This window comes from Rattus norvegicus, chromosome 2, assembly GCF_036323735.1.
Source record: "Rattus norvegicus strain BN/NHsdMcwi chromosome 2, GRCr8, whole genome shotgun sequence".
In the NCBI taxonomy this organism is placed as follows: Eukaryota; Metazoa; Chordata; class Mammalia; order Rodentia; family Muridae; genus Rattus; species Rattus norvegicus.
In genome coordinates this window covers 241,853,120-241,873,640 of record NC_086020.1, presented here as the reverse complement: position 1 = coordinate 241,873,640, position 20,521 = coordinate 241,853,120, and the positions used below count along the sequence as shown (strand labels likewise).

Below are 20,521 nucleotides of genomic sequence, written 5' to 3'. Positions count from 1 at the left end.
CTGAGGATGGGAGAAAAGATGGGGAATGAGGGTGGCAGTGTTGGTAAACGAACACTGTATTTATGCAGAGGGAATAACGTAATGAGGGAACCTAGGAACCTTGATCTTCTTACCAATCAAGATGTTATTGTTGACAGATAGGTCATCAACTTAGATTGGATTAAGAAATAATCAACATTCATTACCTCATGTGATTTTTTAAATATGAAGTATCCTTTAGGTAATTTAGCTTTTCAGATGTTAAGAGTCTATTTTAAAGGTTTACTTATTTTTACTTTACTTTCATGAATGACAGACTTCAAGATTGAACGTGTACCATGTCTACAGTCAATATTACATGGAGGGCAAAAAGGATTTTGGATCGCCTAGAACCAGAGTCACGGTTAGTTTTTGAGCTACAGTTTGAGTGTTGGGTCCTCTGCAAGAATTTAAAGCTGGATTAATTTCTAAGCTATTTCTGTAGCCCTTACTTATTCCCCATTTTTTTCACTATGATGTCTGATGCCTTTGTCACTTTGTCATGGCCCTCTGGATAACTCAGCAAAACCCAAAATGGCTACAGTGTTGCTAATAACCATATACAAGGATGACATTCAGTGAAATCAGATCTTATTTCTATGTGTATCAATATAAAAGAGTCATGGATTTTATGAATGGAATTGACAAGCTTCTCCATTACAGTAGTACAAATACTACAGCTGATCTATAAGCCACATGTTGTTTTCAGAAAAGAGCAAGTGGTCCTTCAGAGTGAGCTTTGTTGGTAGAGAGCCTCAGGGCCACTTGGGCCAATAGGATTGAGCCACGATGTGCGTGAGAAGGAAAAAAGCATTAGTAAATGTGCATCATACTAGATGGAGAATGAGGGGCTCATGGATGGAGAGAACCTTGCCTTCCAAAACCTGAAGAGAGGATCGAATGAGGAAAAATGAGTTGACGTGGAAACGTTGGAAAGACAGCTGGCATGTATGACTTCATGTTAGCATGAGGATAGCTTGAGTTAGCATGGAGGATAGCATGAGTTAGCATGAGGATAGCTTGAGTTAGCATGGAGGATAGCTTTCTGAGACTCTGAACAGAGGGAGGGAATCTGACTTGCCTAGGATTTCAAGAGGTAGCAGAAAGTTCTGTACACCATAGGATCAACTTGTTCTAGTCTATATAGCAAAGACCATGGAGCATGTAGGTAGTATGCAATAACACGAGTATATACTGAGGTTGCAAGGGACTGGGAAGTCTTGATGGGTCCTCTGGGATGCTTGTACTTTAACATTTACAGCTGGGGCCTGATGTTAGAGAACACTACAACCAAGGGGACTATGGTCTCACGGTAGCCATGACTACGTTAGCAAAGCTGGAGAGGCTGTTGTAAAAGAAGAAGGGAAGCTAACTGTTACGTGAACAACCTTCACAGTTGAAGTCAATCCAGTTCTATATAGACTTGTACACACAAGTGCAGATTCCTTACAACGGTCTATAGGGTTCTGCTGGTCTCTTTCCTCATGCCTGGGTGAACACAACAACACCCCCCCACACACACACATTCTTCTACTGAGACTCATTTATATCACTTACTTGAGGCCTGAGCAAATCCAAGAGCTGCTTCCCATTTCATTCAATGTCATTAAGCTTCATTGAATGTCTTCCCTGAGAGGCAAATCAATTTGAGTCCCTACTTTTAAAGTATTTAAAACAATTTTTTCTTTCTGTAAATCTATCCTTACTCTACTCTCCTTTTGCAACTCCCATAAACTTTACCACTGCCCTACATCCTGTTGAAAACTTATTTATTTCTCATGCTCGTGAGCTCTCGTCTCCCTTGATTATAATTTAAACATTAAAAAACATCTTTTTTTGTTCTTCTTTTCTCGTCTCACATGTATAAATCATTGTTTGGTCTATACTAGGCATCACTAAACATCTTTTACTGAGTGAATACCAGTATGTAATCTTCCAAATAATGTTTGAAGAGTGTATATCGTTCTACTAAACTTCTATGTTTGTTATGTAGCAATGTGGTTTTTTTTTCCTCTCTGGGTTCCCAGAAATGGTTTGCTTTTGATTCATATTTTCCAGTGCAACACACTACCATTTTAAATTTAAAATCAACCAAGTAAACAAGTGTGATGATGTCCCCCTCAGAAGCCAAGCTATGAAACTGACGTTTTGATATAGGCCAGTGATGTAGGCACCATTCCTTTGTAAGGACCAAACTCAATCTTCAGAAGCTTTTGTTTCATATTACATAGTAAGGAAAATAAGGAAATGCTCTATACACAAAAGTATCTCAAATCAAGTAAAATAAAAACATAAAAATTTTTGATCTTTGCAAAATACCTAGTCCTTAAATTCAGAATATATAATTTTACTGATTTAGAACACTATCTATCCAAAAATTTAAAAAGATTTTCTCTAACATATAAGATGGCTGGTAGTATAGTTTTCTCTAATATATAAGCTGGCTGATACATCGAATGCAAGTGTTTTACCATTAAGAGCAAGGGGAAATGATTTTCTAAGTAAAATCTATTTTCCTAAGAACCTGGATTTTTCATGCGTGTTTTAGAGGTTAAATAGTATCCTTACACCAATAGAAAAGGCTATGGCTGATTGCTGATGTACGGGTAGAGAAAGAACTAGCAGTGGGCGGAAGCCATTGATACAATTGTAGGTGATTTGTCCCTAAGGCTTTGCTGTAGTTTTTGTAATTACTGTGCTTTCATTTGACTAATTCTGGTCTCTTTTGTTTTGTGCTAGGGTTTATTCTTCATAAATTGAACAAGGTAAACTCTCTGATTTTAAATCCATATTCTTAAACTGTATTTTTAATTACTCCACCATCTTTTACTTATGGTTGTGGTTTATGCAAAAGGTAAACAACTATTGAGCTAAATCTGTTGAAAATTGTTATTGTAATCTATGGTTGATGATGGATTAGCCTTATTCTTTTTTCTTTGAATCACAATATTTCAAAAGACATCTACTCTTCATGACGTGTTTTCTGATGGGAAGACGTCAATGTTGAAATAAATACTGGTGTGCTCATTCATCGCCTGTCGATGTACAATTCAATATCATCTAACAACAAAATCAGCATTCCAGTATTCAGGAATATGAAACATGGGGTATTTTAATGAATAAATTCTGTGTACAGGGAGAAAATATATATACGATGTATTTGATAGATTAGGCATTGTGAATTAATGAAACTGGTCTGATGAATTAATCTAGTAGCAGTTAACTAATTATACAGGCATTTGAGCAAAGTGAGCTATTTTGATTGGGTCTTAAATTAAAATGCCTATATTAAGGGCATCAGAAGAAATGTATTCTTTAAATAAAAATACAACAATATGGAAATATGTAAAATTACATAATCATAGATGATATCAAAACTTCTTAACAAAGACCAGCAGTGAAATGTGAATTTTTGGAGTCTTCGTTTTCCAGATCTAAAGTCTCTCAAAAATTAAAATCAAGAGTCTGAAAACCAGGATCCTAATAGGATATTAAAGTGGCACTGCATGGAGTAGATACTGTCTCTGTCGTGATTAAACACTTATCAGGAGAACTGTGAATAACATATACACATGCAGGGGAACTGAATTATGAGATTGGCTTAGAGGATCATAGAGTTCTAGGAATCCCATCATCTAACTTCTGTGAATTGGAGGAGGAAGGAGAACCCAGATGTCAGCCTCAGTCTGAGGATCCTTGAAGCAGATCTGCTTGTTCTGAACTGGAAGGGGACAAATGTTACAGCCCCAACATACTTTCTTTTACATCAGAGTATTTTGTGTTTTGTTAAATAGATTTGTTCATAAAAGATTGAACAATGATCTGCACATCTGAGGATAACTAAAATTACAGCTATTAGATAAAGCCCCAGTCTAGTCCTCACTGTAGAAGAAACTAATTAGTATTTACATAATTAAGCACACCGAGCAACTATATTTTGTTTGGAAGATTTGTGTGCCTGTATGCAAAAAACAATGCATCAATCATTCCTGATATATTAATTGTTATTTAATGTATTTGGACAAAACTAAAACTATAATTCATTCTCAAGTAAAATTCTATTTAAGAGTCTCTAAACATAATCTGATAAAATTACAAACAGCACAGTGAACCACTTTTCAAAATCAGAGACCATGAGAGCCTTAAAAAGGAGTCTGATAAAACGATATCTTAAGAGAATGGCCAAGTGAGTGTTTTAATTTGGAGAACGAAGGATTCAATATTAGAGTAGGAAAAGAGTAAATGACAAAATTGATACAAGCATATTGACTGTGATTTTTCAACTGTGATTCATAGGTGGAAAATTTAAAAGCAGAAAACTACCAAACCATATGCAGAAAAAGTCTGAAGAAATGACATGAAAGAAAGAAACCAAAATGGTAAATTTATTCAACTTTTCCCCAATTTATGATAGTCACATTCTACAAGAAGAAAATGGGTTGTACTCTCAACCTATGATGAAAATTTCTAGAAAATAATAGAATGGTAAGAAACAGAAATCCTGAAAAATCTTGTTGAGAATTATGCAGAACTATTAAATCAATGTGGACATTCAGTGAGATTTCGATATGTTTCCAGGGAGGTTAGTTTTTTAAAAGATCTGTTTGCAAACTGTAGAAGTCAATACATATTTAAAAAGGGCAAACTCAAGAGTAATAAAACTTCACAAGAAAATGTGACAAGAAAAATACCTGTTGGGCAAAATGTTTAACAAGACAAACAATGGGAAAATAAAATGAACAAACATATACTTGCAAGGAAAGCAAAACCAAGATAATGAAGAAGAAATGTGCCTATTTCCAGGTAAAAACCATGTAATGTTACTATGTAGAGATGACAGTAAAAACTCAGGTCTCTGCAAACGTCCTTGCCATCCTTTTCTATTAAAGAAAATGACTTTAAATTTGGGGAGAGTGAACAGAAATTGTTTGAGTGGCTTTCAGAGCCCGAGACAAGTGGCCATGCCTCCAGCCTTCCTGTTTCCCTGCGTCGTCTTTTGTAACAATGAGGAATTACTCATAGCTTTCTGTTTTCCTTCATGCACTTCCCATTTGGACAATGACAGTCATTTTTGAGACAGCTATCTTGCAGAAGAATTTTGTTTATACAAGTAACACATTTCTTGAAAGGTCTAAATGTGTAGATCCAACAGTACGAAGAAAACAGCTTGTTTTGCAAAGGCCACCTTCTGATATGCTCAGGTGTCCCTTTCCTTGTGAGGTGATGTTGTAGAGAAAATTTCAACTATGAGTGAGTGTTCTTTTCCAGACACCTTCCATCAGTACTTGCTGTCTTGTCTCAGCTCAGACATTTTGTATAAAGAAGAAAATATGTTTGGCCTTTTGCTATTTCTGATTCATTTCAAGGCAGAACTAAGAATAATGAGTGGATTCACACAGAGGGGGAAAATGACTGAGAGAGAGATTTTAATACAGCAATGATTTCATTTTTAGATTTCATGATGACAGTGGTGTGAATCTGTTAGCGATCTATAAGGAATGCTTGTAGTTCATGACTCCCTGGACTGTTCAGTTTCTGTTCCCTACAACGATGGCTCCATAGAGCCTACTGCCTGGATTTCTCATTCCTGTTGCCACATTCTTGAGTAGAATGGCATTCAAGATGGTTTACAACCACCTGTCTCTCAGTAACCATCTGTTACCTGGGAAACCAGTTCAACCTTGTCATTCCCAAGAGGGTGCATTTAGAATGTTCTTCTTTGATGTTTGTTCAACTAAGCCTCTAATGGGAGCTGAATTTTGTAGTTGAGAAGCAAACTTTACATCTCTGATTAACATTATCACCTAAATTTCCTAGGAGATTTCCCAGAGAACTTCACTCACTCATTAGTTTGTGGACAAACTAATCAGTTTCTGTTGGTCAGCAAGCATTTACCTCAAGTAGGTAGGACACAATTATCCTCTTCAGAAACCCTCTGTAACCTGTTCTAGTGCTGTCCAGATGGGTTTATAGGGGTTAGTGAGTTAGAAGGATGCGTTCTAGTCTCCTGTGGCACACTGAGAGAAAGTACTGAACATCCGACAGTTAAGTGTCCTATTTTATCATTTTAAATAATTAAATATTACCTTCAAAAAATACTAATCCCTTAGGGCAACAGGGTAGCTCAGAAAAGAATACACTTGCCTGGTTATTTGAGTTTAATCATTGGGACACTCATGCTGGAAAAATAGAACTGTATCAAGCAGATTGTCCTCTGATCTACACAGGAATAGCACGGAGAGTACACACCTCCCACCTCCAACCCCTTCCCCCCCCACACACAAAAATAAGTGTAACTACAAAAGCAAATCTAATCCCATTAAAATGAATCCAGCATGTCCCAACCATCTGTAGCTTCATCTCCAGGAGATCTGGTGACCACTCTCTCTCTCTCTCTCTCTCTCTCTCTCTCTCTCTCTCTCACACACACACACACACACACACACACACACACACACTCACACACACACACCCGGGGGGGGGAGAGAGAGGGAGAGAGAGAGAGAGAGAGAGAGAGAGAGAGAGAGAGACTCCTTCTTCACACACTAGCCCCATGCATCCTGTAATCCTGTAGCCTAGCATGACTTCCAGAACTGAAACAGGTTGTTTCTCTGCCCGCTGGGAACTTTGCTCACATTCCCTGTAGCGCAGTAAAATCAAAGCTCTAGATACTTGTACTTTAACAATTAGATTTATGTGTTAAATTCTCAATCTACAATGCATCCACAGAACAAAAACAAATTCACTGCCAATTTAAGAAAATGGAAACCACCCACCTAGACAAGATAAAATTGACCTACTGGATCGGAATCCTCCTCCTCCCCTGTCTCCATCTTCTTTCCCTCGCTCCTCCTTCTCCTCTCTCCTTCCTAGACTTTGCCCAGCCTACCCTTCTTTCTCCTACAATGATAGACTCTGTCTTATCCTGGACCTGCCTTCCTGCATAATGACCTCATTCTACAAGTGTGTAAGAGGAGCAGTTCATATATTGGAAACAATGGAGTCAAAGCAGCAGTAACGGCTAAGATCGTGTCTGTCCTTGACTGGCCTGCGGGTGGTGACCTGCACACTCTAGTTCAGCTTTATATCTCAGAGGGTACACAAACTCTGTACATTGGCAACTAGAGAACATGTAGTAAAACACATGGGCATGGGAGAATAATTTCAAATTCAAGGTAAGAAAATATTCCACATTGCAGTTACCGTACATTTTATAACTTTATGCAAATAACAATGCCACTGCTGAGGAAATATTCATGATGTTTTGGTAAAGGTGAACTAAATGCCATATATGTAGCAGCCACTGCTACATGGCATGGTTAGAATTTATGTCCTGCCAATGCAATGTACAGCTTGTTTGTTTATTAATTGTATTAACTTAAATGATTTATATAAGAAATTGTAGCTTATAGCTTTTCCAATTTTTCAGTTTGGCAATCTGATGCAATAATTCTTACCATTCCCCTTGCCTATGTCTTTAAATATCTTTAGCCACAATATATATTATTAGACATTACATTTCAACCCTCAGACACATAGGGTGCCGAGTCTCAAAGGTCATCATTATTATGTAAATGTAAAAAGGTGTAGAGAAAAGTTTGGAATATACCATTAATACTTCTGAATCCTGAAGAATGTTATTTAGTGATAGGAAAGACCACTGTGAAATAAATCTCAATGCCTCATGTAATGCTGTAAAAATTTGCAAGTCAGATTATCACATGAATATATTATTGTAGATTGCAGAAGCACAATGATTTTAAGATACTTTATTTTATCTGTTTCCCTTTTTCTGCCTCTACCAAAATTTCTCTGTGTGCTTTTACACACTGACAGCTTATCAAACGAGAAAAATAATACAGTAAAAAAAATAATGTAGAATTTGTAAAGCCTAACAGCTTGTTTCTTCTGTGACACATGTGTTCTCTACAGGGGAACTTTGTAGCACTGAGTTTAAGACATTCCATCCTCTCTAAGCCCTTGGGACTTCCTGCCCTACTTCATTGCCAAAGACGAATATATCCGAGGCTCTGCCAAAGGCCAGAAGATTGCATTCTGTCAGGGCCAGATCATTCAATGAATCATTTGCACACATTCTTCGAGAGTGAGAGAACAGATTTGTTTTCTTTTCTTTTGTTCCCAATACGTGGCATTTTATAGTAATTTCTGGTACAAGGATATCTTACAAAAATACAAACGGTGCTGGAAATACTTTACTGAAAGGTGATGTCATTTAGAAAAGTGTAATGCAAAATTCACTGACGTTATTTCAGAGAGTTAGTAGCAGACATTTATAGTGTTGTTATGGAGATTAAACAAGCTGCTGAACAATGATTGGGCTAGTCAAGGTCACACACCTGCTTAGAGTCAATAGTGGCCACTTAAGTTAGCATTCTTCCACTGCCGCACTTAATCTTATACGAGAATGTTACTAGAAATAAGATAGCTCTACACACGTTGTCTAGAATGCACTAAGAAGTTGTAGTGTTTTTCCAGAAAGGTATTTTAAATGATAAGTCTAAATAATAAAACTCAGTATTTTGTCTGCCATTTTCTCTGATGATATTAGTGGGCTTCCATCAGAATGAATATGTCCTGGGCCTCAACCATTCTCCTGTCCAGTTAGTGACTGACATTTAAGAGTGCCCACCAGTCATAATAAATCTCAGTTGACCAGGGTTAATCGACCCAAGTGTCATGAGTTAATCCACGTACATCAAATCACCAAGTGTGTTTTTAATTTTCGTTGTTTTTTTTCCTATTGGAAATGATTCCTGTTTTGTTCTCTCATGAAAACTATAATTGTTGATTCCAACATAATAGAATGACAGAATAAAATGTCTACCATACTAGCTGAAATAATTCTTATTATGAAATAATTATATGATTTATTAATAGAGGACATGACAAACTAAATAAGCAATTGCAATTTCAGGTAAAATATGTGAATCCCATTATGATCTATTTTATCTTATTTAGAAATAGAGAATTTATAACTGAAAATAATGCTCTAATTAAATGAAATTATACTTTAAAAAAGTGAACCGCTTAAGGACCCCAAGGAAACATAACATGACTTTTAAAATCCTCATCTGTCTGAGGGAGGCTAAAACTTGTGTGATGACTAAATCACATTCAGAGAACAGAGGCATGATGTCATTATCTCAAAAGTACTTTTTGTTGTCAAGGGAAAAATCATGAAATTTTATCAGGCTGGTAATAAGCTTTGGAAACAGTTGTGGAGGAGTAAAACCAGGAAAAGATTATAGACTATAGAAGCTATTATATAGCTTCTCTATTTATAATTATAATATAATTATGATATATATTTAGATATTATTTAATGTATTATACACAATAAGTTTATTACATATAATTATATATTATAGCATGTATATTATAAGTTATATATAATAGACAATAAAGATGATGACAAAGGTGCCATATGGTTAGGGGCAGGACTTTTTTAATTCATGAAGAAGTTAGCATCATAGGTACAAACTTGTGTCTTACAGCAGGGTCTCAAATACTAACTCTAGGGATTTAAATTAGAGAGACAGAGGAAGACTGAAATTTAAGTTTGAAGTTACCATTCTAAATATCCTCAGAAAATAAATTAGCTAAGAAAGCAAGAGGAGAGCATGCAGGGAGGCAGACTGGCACATGTGATCTGATAGCTTTTCAGTGGCAACCTTAGCGGTGACAGGCATTGTAGACTATTTTAAACTTGCCACTGGTCAAAACCTGTTCTCCTACCTCATCGCCTGTGATAGAAGCCAGGCTAGTAAGTGACTGATTGAGCATCACGGTAAAAGAACATGAAATGAGGGGTAAGTGAGAGTTGAACCAAAAGCAGCAGGGAGGAGGAAAGGCATCATGGAGGGGCAGTATGCTCAAGCCACAAGTGTCCCCGAATTTGATAAAGAGCAGAAAGGAAAAGGGAGTGAGTTTCACCAGGAGAGAGTGTTCTAAAATGATGAAATCATGAGGGAACAATTGCTCAACATGTAACTGAATTAGAGAGCTAAGAAAATTAAGAGCCATAGATTTTATTACTTTTTGTAGTGAAAAGGGTTGTGGGTGGGGGAAATGGGATTGAACCCAGGGGTCTTCTTGCACGTAATGCTACCCTATCTCTTCCCTAAATGTCTACACTCCTAAAGGCTCTTGCTATGCACAACATTTATGAGTGTATAAAACGAAGAAATGGTTATTAAGTATTCTGAATCTGATGGAAATAGAAAGAAAGTTGTGCTGCAACTATTTTCTGAAAGTGAGAAAAGTTAAAGTAAAAGGATAAGAGTGAGGAAGAAATTCAATATAGAAAGAACAACTAAGCCCCAGATTTCTTCTCTCTCTCTCTCTCTCTCTCTCTCTCTCTCTCTCTCTCTCTCTCTCTCTTTCTCTCTCTCCTTTACGCTACAGATTTTATTTCCCTCCCGGTCCACCCTCTGACTGTTCCACCTCCAATACCCCCTCCCTGCCCTCCCCTCTCTTAATGAGGATGTCCCCACCCCACCTACCCCTAGACCTCTAAACTCCCTGGGCCTCCGGTCTCTTAAAGGTTAGGTGCATCTGCTCTGACTGAACGCAGACCCGTGAGTCCTCTGCTGTATATGTGTTGGAGGCCTGATATCGGCTGGTGTGTGCTTCCGGGCCAGCGTCTGAGAGATATCAGGGATCCAGGTTAATAAGTGAGCCCCAGGTTTCTAACGAACAGAGAACAAAAACATCAGGCAGGAGGAAATGTTTTCCTCTTCCCAGACATTCTTCTACAACATTCCAGGGAAAGACTGCTGTCGGTATTTATTGTATTTCATCTACTATCAATTAAGCATTACTATTAATATAATCTGGACAATACATGTCTTAGATTCAGCTGTATATCGCGGGCTTTGATTACAAAGATCGGAAAGTCCTTCACATTTCTCCGCAGCACTGGAGACGCTGACTGTGTGCTTAGAAAGTAAGGTACCAGCCAATGCCAGAAATCACCCAGCTCTAAGATCCTGGCACGACCTAGCCCTATTTGCATGCTCAGATCCTGAATTTTATAGCTCACAATATCGTCTGTTTTTGTGTCACACACACACACACACACACACACACACACACACACACACACACACACACACAGAGAGATGACGTTCTTAATACATACCACGGTTCCCACTTTTACTTACTAATTCTAGCCTAAGTCTGTTGCAATGATCAGTTCATTTCCTTCTTAGCACTGACACTGACAATGCCTCTGGGTTGAAGCAGCCAAAGAGAAGAGAGCAACAAGGTCAGAACTGTCTCCGCCCACGTGTGAGGACTTCCTTCACACACAGCAGCTTTCGGTGACAGTCAGCCAATGCTTAGTGTTAAATTTACAGTGCACTCACGCCCATTCAGGTTCTCAGTCAAACAGCACTGGCAATATTAATAACCCATTACAGTGGAAACTCTATTTAGAAACGATGATGTGAGCTTTTATACGCCAGTAAAGTCAAGGCACAGTTCCAAAAGAAAGCTTAAATCACAGTCAAGGTGAAGTTTGTCTTCTAGAATTCTGTCTCAAAGTCATCAGAGGGTCAATATTCTTAGTTTATCACATAAAATTTTCTGTAATTTACTTTCTTTTTAGTGGGAGAAACTTATACAGGTTTCTGACAGGAAATGTTCGCTTCTATCCTTTAGTTTTTTCATGTTTTCGGCAACTGAATATTTATTCTAAAAGGATGGTCAATGTTCTCTGAAAAAATAAATGTGAAACACACAGTATTGAGAGAAATCACTACCTGTTTAGTCTCCAGTTACTTATAATTGGTCTGAATATTGTTCAAGAAATACAAGTGTTATAATATCAATTCCTCATTAGCAGAAATATTCTTTTTCAATGGCATGGATATTATTTTCCAAGTTTGAATCTCTTTATTGGATAAACAAATTTTCATGTATTTGAATTAAGTTAAATTACTACTTTCATTTGGTGGGAAAAATCCATTGAATATTTCTGCTACCAGCTAGTCTGAGCATTAGAATTAGAAAATAATTTGTTGACTTAATTACAGTATGAATGTACTTTCAAATGAAATGGAATATACAGAGAAGTAAATACATTAAAGAACCATTTTGTATTATAATGTAGAACTTTTCACTTTAAAGTCATTTCATTGATTCCAATTTCTGGGGATTACAGCCTAGTCTCAACTCAATAAAAGACCAGTGGTAGTGAACTAAATGACCTCAGAGGATTGGATGGACAGTGTTTTCTACAAAGTAAGAAGAAATTTACAAGCATTGGCAGTAATCGTTTAATAAAATCAACATTTTATGCAATATAGCAAGATGTTAGACTTTGCAGAAAGAACAATTAATCTTGTTTAACTAATGTATACAAAGCAAAATTTTACATCCTGTATAATATAATGGAACATATTTTAAACAAACAATAGAGTACAGTTTTATCCACTGTTAATTTTGGTAATGCCTTTGATTTTATTGGTTTATAACTTGAGACCACTTCAGTGAGTTAGCAGAGAGAGTAAGAAAATAAACTTTTCGCAAACAAGACTATATTAGGCATGGTGACTAATCACTAAATTAGAAAGATTGCAAATATCTTGGAGAATTAAGGAACTTCTTCTACTAAAAGATGTTCCCCTTCATATCCCTGAAAGGTTTTCAGGGAAGCAATTGCCAAATGAATGTGCCTGGAATCATGCACCATGCCTCTTTGCACTTTCACAAATATAACTATAGTTTAAAATATATAAAAACATTGTGCTGATGATTCTCTTACAACATCTATGTTGCTTCTTGTTCTTTAAATATCATGCATTCCTGACATCAACTTACCCCCTACTTCCAATTTCTTATACTCAGGAGCTATTCCAACTCTTTGTGACAAGTGAATCCATTCAAGATCTTCTCTCTGTTCTTTCTTGTTGGGCTTAATGTTTCTAGCCTCAGAAGGAGTGAGTTACACAATGCTGAACAAGTTATATACTCATTCTTTTCCCTTGCGTTATCCCTTCCTTCCTCTCCTCCTTTCTTTCTCTTTCATTCTCTTTACTCAATAATCTATTTATGACACGTGTTGCCATCATAGTAATGGAGCAGAATATGGGAAAATGTTTCATTGAAAAGGAAGAGAATCCCTGCAGTCAAAGTTGAATTGTCATTAAAATAGGGATGATATGGTTATGTGGTGGAAGCATTGTGACCACAGATATTCACTCAAGTGTTTTTTGTCCCTTATGACAAAAATAAAAGGTCAAGGGATTCATGTAGTAAAGCCAAACAATGACCTCAAGTTTCAGTCTCATGTGTAGACGAGATAAAACATGGTATGGATATTGGAGGTGTAAGATTTTAATATTCCTCAATTCAAAATGAATTTGTCCCATTAGATATTATAAATCATCTTGTACTCCTTGTACACACACACACACACACACACACACACACACACACACACACACTAAAAACTTACTATGTGAATAATGGCTTATGTGTGACATTCTGTATTTTTCCATGAGAAAGAAACCCTAGAACAAGGACTCTTGACATGAATAGAATGAGACATAGGAGATCAAATGCACATGCATGCATGAGTGTGTGTGTGTGTGTGTGTGTGTGTGTGTGTGTGTGTGTGTGTGTGTGTATGCACGTGTATGTTTTAAAAGATAAAATGGAGACAGTTAAATCCTGGAATAATCCCTTGTCTATCCTTCTAGAAAACCAAATAGAAACCAAGTCTTCCAAAGCAAACTCTGACCCTACTTAAAAGAAGTGATAGAAATATTTTCAGTTTTCCATACCTGGTACACCAGAGAAGAGCAACTATGCTCTGTAATAGGTTTTCCTTCGCAGTCCGCATCCGTGCTCACTTGCAGGACTGCATTTGACCCATGGCCTCTGTGAGTTAGCTATTATTAGTTCAATTTCATAGATGTGATAACTGGAGCTCAGAGAGGTTAAGTGACTTACCCAGATTCAGACAGTAAGTGACAACAAGGCCTGGCACCTATGACTTCGAAAATTGGCTCCAAAATAGCTATTCACTTTCAGACAAAAACCGAGACTAAAACTTATTGTGGGAATAATGGGTTATGCATTGCCTTTTGTGTTTCCCCATGAGGAAGAGACCCAAGAACAAGGACTCTTGACATGGATGGGATGAACATAGGAGATCAAGGAAAGTGGTGGGACTTCCAGGTCTCTGAATCTCCCAATACGGTGCCTTCTGAATGCTGTATGACACCTGCCACAATAGCCCTTGTACCTCAAATCCTTTTAACACATCATGAAAGATATAATGATTGGGTCGCTATAACCATAGCAAATTGAATGTAAAAGAAAAACCTTTTTTCCATTCCATCCAATTTGCCTGGAGTCTGCTTATGATCACACATGCAACGGGAATCACAGTTGTGAGCCTGATTGAGAATACAGTCACATGAATAAGTGGCAGCAGGGCCAGACCCGTATGGTCACGTTAATAGCCATTCTCTATTGCTATCTTCTAAACACAGCGGCTGCCTAGAAAGCAGCTGGCTGTCTGAAGTGTGAAACGAACAGAAGATCGCCCTTTCTAAAGCGCTACCTACCTTGGCCTCATGATCTATTGAAGTGATTTCCTGGAGCTAGAGGACCTATTACCTAGCCGGCACACTGGGTACTTGTACTTTTCAACCTTTGGCTCATATTTACTGACCAAGACTTAATTGTACATGGCAAGACTCTGAAGGGTCTTTCAGAGAGACTGTGGGAGGCAGCTTTCTACCATCAGGACAAATATCTGGGAGAAAGCAACTTGAAGTAGGAAAGATTATTCTTGGCTCATGGCGCTCATGGTTTTAGAAGTTTTATCTCTCATCGCTGTGGCTTTGGTCCCAAGGTGAGGCTCAACATTATAGCTGTGAGCAGGTGGTGCATTGAGGCTGCCCGTCCTGCTTTAGCAGGAAGCAGAGAACAAGTCAGAGGAAAAGGCTGGGGAGAAGAAACAAAGAAAAGTCTGCAATGATGCATTCCCACTTTGCAATATTTTATTACACTAGGAGTGCATCAGCCATCTGATTGCTTCAGAGCCCTCATAACACAATCAATTTTCAAATGTCAACATTATAGACTATATTTATGAACACATGGGCCTTTTGTGGATATTTGATTTCCAGAAGAACAATAAAGTCTACCTGGCACGGTTGAGTATTTGAGTGAACTGCCAATGGGCTCAGGGTGTGTTCTCACCCCCTGACTTATTCATGTCTCCTCCTTCTCTTCCCTTTGTTATGGTAGCATCGAAAATTACTGCTGCCTTTTACCTTCACTAAGATAACAACGTCTTCCGGTGAAAGACATCGGTGTGTGTCTGCCCTGCCCTAGTTTCATTCTGCTTTTCTAATAAAATATTTGGACCAAATAAAGATAAGGGGAAAAATGATCATTTCAGTTTACAGGTCACATTCGATCATTGAGGGAAGTCAAAGCACAGACTCAAGAAAGCACTTGAAGTAGAAACTATGATGGAATACAGACTGCTTGCTGGCTCACCCCCTTGGTTATCTCCCTTACACTGCCTGGTGATGGTATTGCCAACAATAGGCAGGGCGTAACTATGGCCTTCCCTTAGTCAACACTCAAGAAAATGCTCGCAAGATGTACCCTCAGGCCAATCTGATGTGGGCAATCCCTTATTAGAAATTCTCTTCTCTGATATCTCTAGTTGATAGTTAAAAGTTAGCTAGTCTTATTTTGTGAAATTTTACCACAAACAAATGAAGGGAAGGTAATGCTAGAAATGTATATCCTTTGAACATTCTCTCTAGAGTAATATCTAGTTTAGTTTTCTAGTTCTTTGACAAAGGACATCCTTGTTTTTCAGCTCTTTATCTCCCCTTAAAAAAGATACTTTAGATCCCCTAGGACCTTTAGTCACATGAATAGGAGGTCACAAAAAAATGAGTGTAAAAGTAACTTTATCCATCAGATAAAATTGTCGTCTCAGAGGTTTACTCCTGAATAAACTCACCTTTCCAGTTCTTTCTCAACTCTGATTTGATGGTTTAACTCAGCTATGGCTCAAACTCCTCTCTAAGCTGACTGATTCAATCTGGCTTCTCTCAGCTTCTCACTGAATTGCTTTCCTTGGCCTCAAATGAACTCTGGCGATTTATTCCAATCTTCTGGCTCCTTCTTATTCTCTGGTTTTAGCTGACTCTGCTGACCTGCACAGAACTTCACAAACTCAACTCCAGTGCACTGACTCCCAGCTGACTGACTCAACACACTACATGTTTAACCTTAAAGATATGCATTAAGGATGTGTCTGTATTCCAAACAGAGGGTTAAAGGTGTGTAGCATGTCAGCATTCCAGAATGCTCACACAGATCTAGGTCTTTGGATATGATCCCTTGCTAGAGGAGCCACATTGCTGGATTAAAATTCCTTTACAGAAGTATTCTGCATTATAGAATTTATACAATGTGGAAAACAATGTCCAACCAACAGACCACCCAGAAACTTAGTATGCAAACACAAATTATTAAGAGCAGCTTTTAGACAATTATTTGTGCCTTCTTTCTGATTACTTTGAATTTTGTAATTCTGGAAAAAAATTTTAAATCAAACTAATGAACAGAAAAGAAAACCTATGTGAGCACTTTTGTACTGTGAGTTCAAACACACACCATTTTTCTAAACATAACTCTTTAGAATTCTTTAATTATTATGTTAGTATGAGGTAAATGAAAACATTATGTACTGTGATGAGGGTAGTTTCTGCTGCCAAATATTAAGATGTTTGCCATTTTCCTTAAACAGATGTTCCTGTATTCTGGGTTTGAAATAATTCACTTGAAAGAAAGCAAGATTTGTTGTTGTTTTGTATTTAAGAGCACGTACACAGGATTCTGTTCTTTAAATGAAAGCTAATATTTTTCCAACTTGGAAAAAATAAGACTTTTTTTTAGAAATCACATTATCCATGTTTTTTATTTAAAACTATAGGACACAGTGCATTATATTTTGTTATAATATCTTTTATGTCTTCCATAGTTCATAACTATTTATAGATTCATGTTATATGCAGAAGTAAATAGATATGTATATGTACCCCAATATGAACCATTCTATCCATAAATATATTTTATATTGTGAAATACATAATTTGCTATGATAATTAGGCAGTAAATAATTATTTCCTGATTTTTTCTGCAGGTTTTGCTTTCTGTTTCCATGATTATGTTTTGTGTTTCACACATGTGTTTTCATTTAAATTACCTTAAAATGGAATTTTTGCAACATATAAGCTTTAGGACCTTCATCTTCATTGTCAAAAAAATCAATTATTTAAATGACTAGGAATAATTTAATTAACTTAATAATGAAACTGAAATATCTTGTATATTATAGTTGTAATTTTTTTGTTTTGAACTTAAATGAGATGTCACAAATATTCAGAATTCTCTGAACTAATTCTTGTTCCCCTGAGCTAACTTATAATACTCAGTGTTTTCTCTGCATTTTTTTCAGCTATGTCTCCTTCCAGGTGTTCTCCACTTCTGTTTGCTACATACCTCTCCTAACATTTCTTTGTCTTTCTTCCATGTCCATAATCAGTTTTATCAATTTTTCTAGACTAGTAGCCCAAGTTCAACATTCATTTCTTTAACATTGACACTCTCTAACATGCCTCTATACACTTTAAACTTCATTTAGTGCCTTAATTCTTTTAATAACAGAAACAGTGATTTGTACTCTATTTTTGATTCTCTGTTCATACCTTTCTTCCTTAGCATTATGTAGCCCCATTCTTCAAGAAAACTCTTCAAGAAAAACATTGATTGAAGCATTTCAATTATCTTTACATTAATATATTGAAACATCAGAGACAGGATAGCCTTCAAGGAAACAGTAAACTTAGCTCAGTTTTAGGTGTGTAAGGCCATAGTCTTGACCTCTGCTCAGTTAAGAAATGACTATGGTCACATTTTAGGATGGCAGTGGTCCAATTGTGTCTAGAAGTAGACTGCTCCTACCTCAGAACTGTTATGTCTTAACATAATCTTCTCACAGAAACTAGCAAGAACTATCTGATATTACTAAGGGACATACTCACTGAACTCTAATTCCTAGTATAGTTCTCTTGTAACACTTCAACACTGAAGAATAAATTCCTGAAATTGACCTTTAAGAGGAGCCTATGACCTCTAAATTGCAGCACCAGTCAATATTCTGTTTTCCTTGATCTTCAATGCCATTTCCCTCCTACACATTGTATGCACCACTGGAGGCTGCCGAGCCATCTTTACTGTACAGTGGCAGGCGTTACTCTTTCCTGACAGTTGTTGCTCTCTGGCTTGTCTCCATATGCTTCCACTGTGAATTTCTTCTTTTTGTATCAAATTGAGTCACATTTTCCATGCTTTGATATGACTGGTCTGTCAGCATCAGTGTCTGATTAAGAAACTTAGTGATGACATCTCTGTTAATTGCTCCACTACACACACACACACACACACACACACACACACACACACATACGTACTGCATCTTCTAATGGTGATATCAATTGTTTTTAACAACATGTTCTTAAAATTATTACCCAACTCAATTCCTAGACCATCATTTGTAAATATCACTGTGCTTAGTCTTGAATCTTATCGTTTTTCTGTTTTATTTTACCACATTTCTCCTTCATCTTAAGAATTATATTGAGCATTAATGATATTTCTTTTGGTCAACTATTTCTTCTTCCTCAAAATTCACATGCTCAGACAGAAAAATTTCATTGTATTTTGTGTTGGGGTCCATGAGTTGCCCTACCAACACCAATCTCAGTCAGATATGAATGGTTTATTGAACACACACCCTAATACTGATTAGAACAGATACATAGCTCAGAAATGTCTGAGGATTTGACCCACCAAAATATTTCTCTGCCAACATAGAAAAGAAAAACACAAAAACCAAAATGAGCTGATGTGCAGGTGCAAGAAGGGCTGCCCAGTGGTGGCTCCGACTCAATCCATTTTAGACCTGACGGTTCACACTGATTTTTAATTTGATGGGTCCTGTGTAGAGCTCTGTGGAATTTCTTCAGATTAACAAATCTCACACAGAACACAGAGAAGATATGTGATCAGCATGATTTGCTCCAAGTCATAACTTTTCTGTATCAATGCCTGGCAGGCATAATATTAACAATATGAGATAGCTGTCAGGCCTGGAACAAATCGCTATAGCTATGCTGGAAGTGGAGGGTAACCTCAACATATTCAATAATAACTTTTTCATATACTCAGAATCTGATGTGTAACCGTTGGTTTACTTTATCATTATATACGATCCAATGGTAAAGGATTCCACATGTGTCAGATTATTCATTTAGATGTTTGGAGAGATGATTTTGATATTCAATCTTTAGCAGAGTATTATTTAACACAATTGTTAACAAACTTCCTGTGCATCTTATGTAGTTTTTTAAATCATATTCAAGTATTTGGTCTTGATAATGGCTAAAAATTATAAACAGTAAAATATTATGAATAAAACTATAATTTTCAAATTTCCTCTTGTGCCTTCTATCTAAATTGTTGAAAAAAATTAATTGCATTTGAAAATTCACTAAAGATTATTACAATGTATATAATTAAACACTGATTACATCACTAGCTCTCAAAATAAGGGCAGATAGCTTATCCTTCACATTTAATATTTAAATGTCTGTTGGATTCCTCTGAAGATACATAAGAAGGCATTTTTAGCACTAACATGACTGTTACTGTCCTATGTAAAATAATCGAGATACTTAGATGCTGTCTTAAATAACCATGGATATAAGGAATCAATCTGAGAAGAAGTATACATGGCTACCAATGAAGTCACAGTGAATGAAAACAAAACATCCCAATACTGCCAATGGTATGATATAACCCGAGGGGCTAACCTTCAGTGAGTGTAGAGTACGGGATGCCTTCGATAGGTAACTCAAAGACTATGGTTCAATTAATATACGTGTTTGAAACCTGGTGAAGATTAGCACCACAAAAGTGGTGTGTCTTACAGCTTTGGGACAATTTAATTCCCATTTCAGATTTGTCCACAGTAAAGGTTAGGACTTCAAGAAATTACATCCAAATCAATGAATGCTTTTCAAGTAGTGTGACAGACTATACTTTCTACAAACTGTAAACTTAAATTAGAAATGGAAAGAGATGTTTGGATGGAAATGGAAGTCATGTTGCCAGAGTGTGGAAGTTACAAGAAATGAATAAGGCACAAAGAAGAAAACAGATGTAGAAGTATCTGGCAGCCCTTCATAGATTCTGCAGTTCTTTCTGATATAACTCAAGACCTTTGATTCTTCCCTTGATACATCATGGCCATGTGTTGAACACTTTCATCCGTGAGCTTATTTAAATCTTACAGTAAGCTCATGATCAATGATATTTTTCCATGATATAATTTCTTTCCTTTATATGACTTCCTTTCCATTATACAATTTCTTTCAAT

At 36.8% G+C, this 20,521-nt stretch overlaps 1 long non-coding RNA gene across 1 annotated transcript in view; it reads left to right on the top strand.

Annotated features, from left to right (window-relative positions):
• The window catches only part of LOC102548042 (uncharacterized), a 37,782-nt gene extending 33,380 nt beyond the window's left edge, over positions 1 to 4,402 (top strand). The window contains exons 7-9 of the long non-coding RNA XR_591401.3: positions 296 to 382; positions 2,758 to 2,783; positions 4,315 to 4,402. This is a non-coding gene — a long non-coding RNA (uncharacterized LOC102548042). The remainder of the gene's footprint in view (positions 1 to 295; positions 383 to 2,757; positions 2,784 to 4,314) is intronic.
• The last annotated feature ends 16,119 nt before the right edge of the window (positions 4,403 to 20,521 follow it).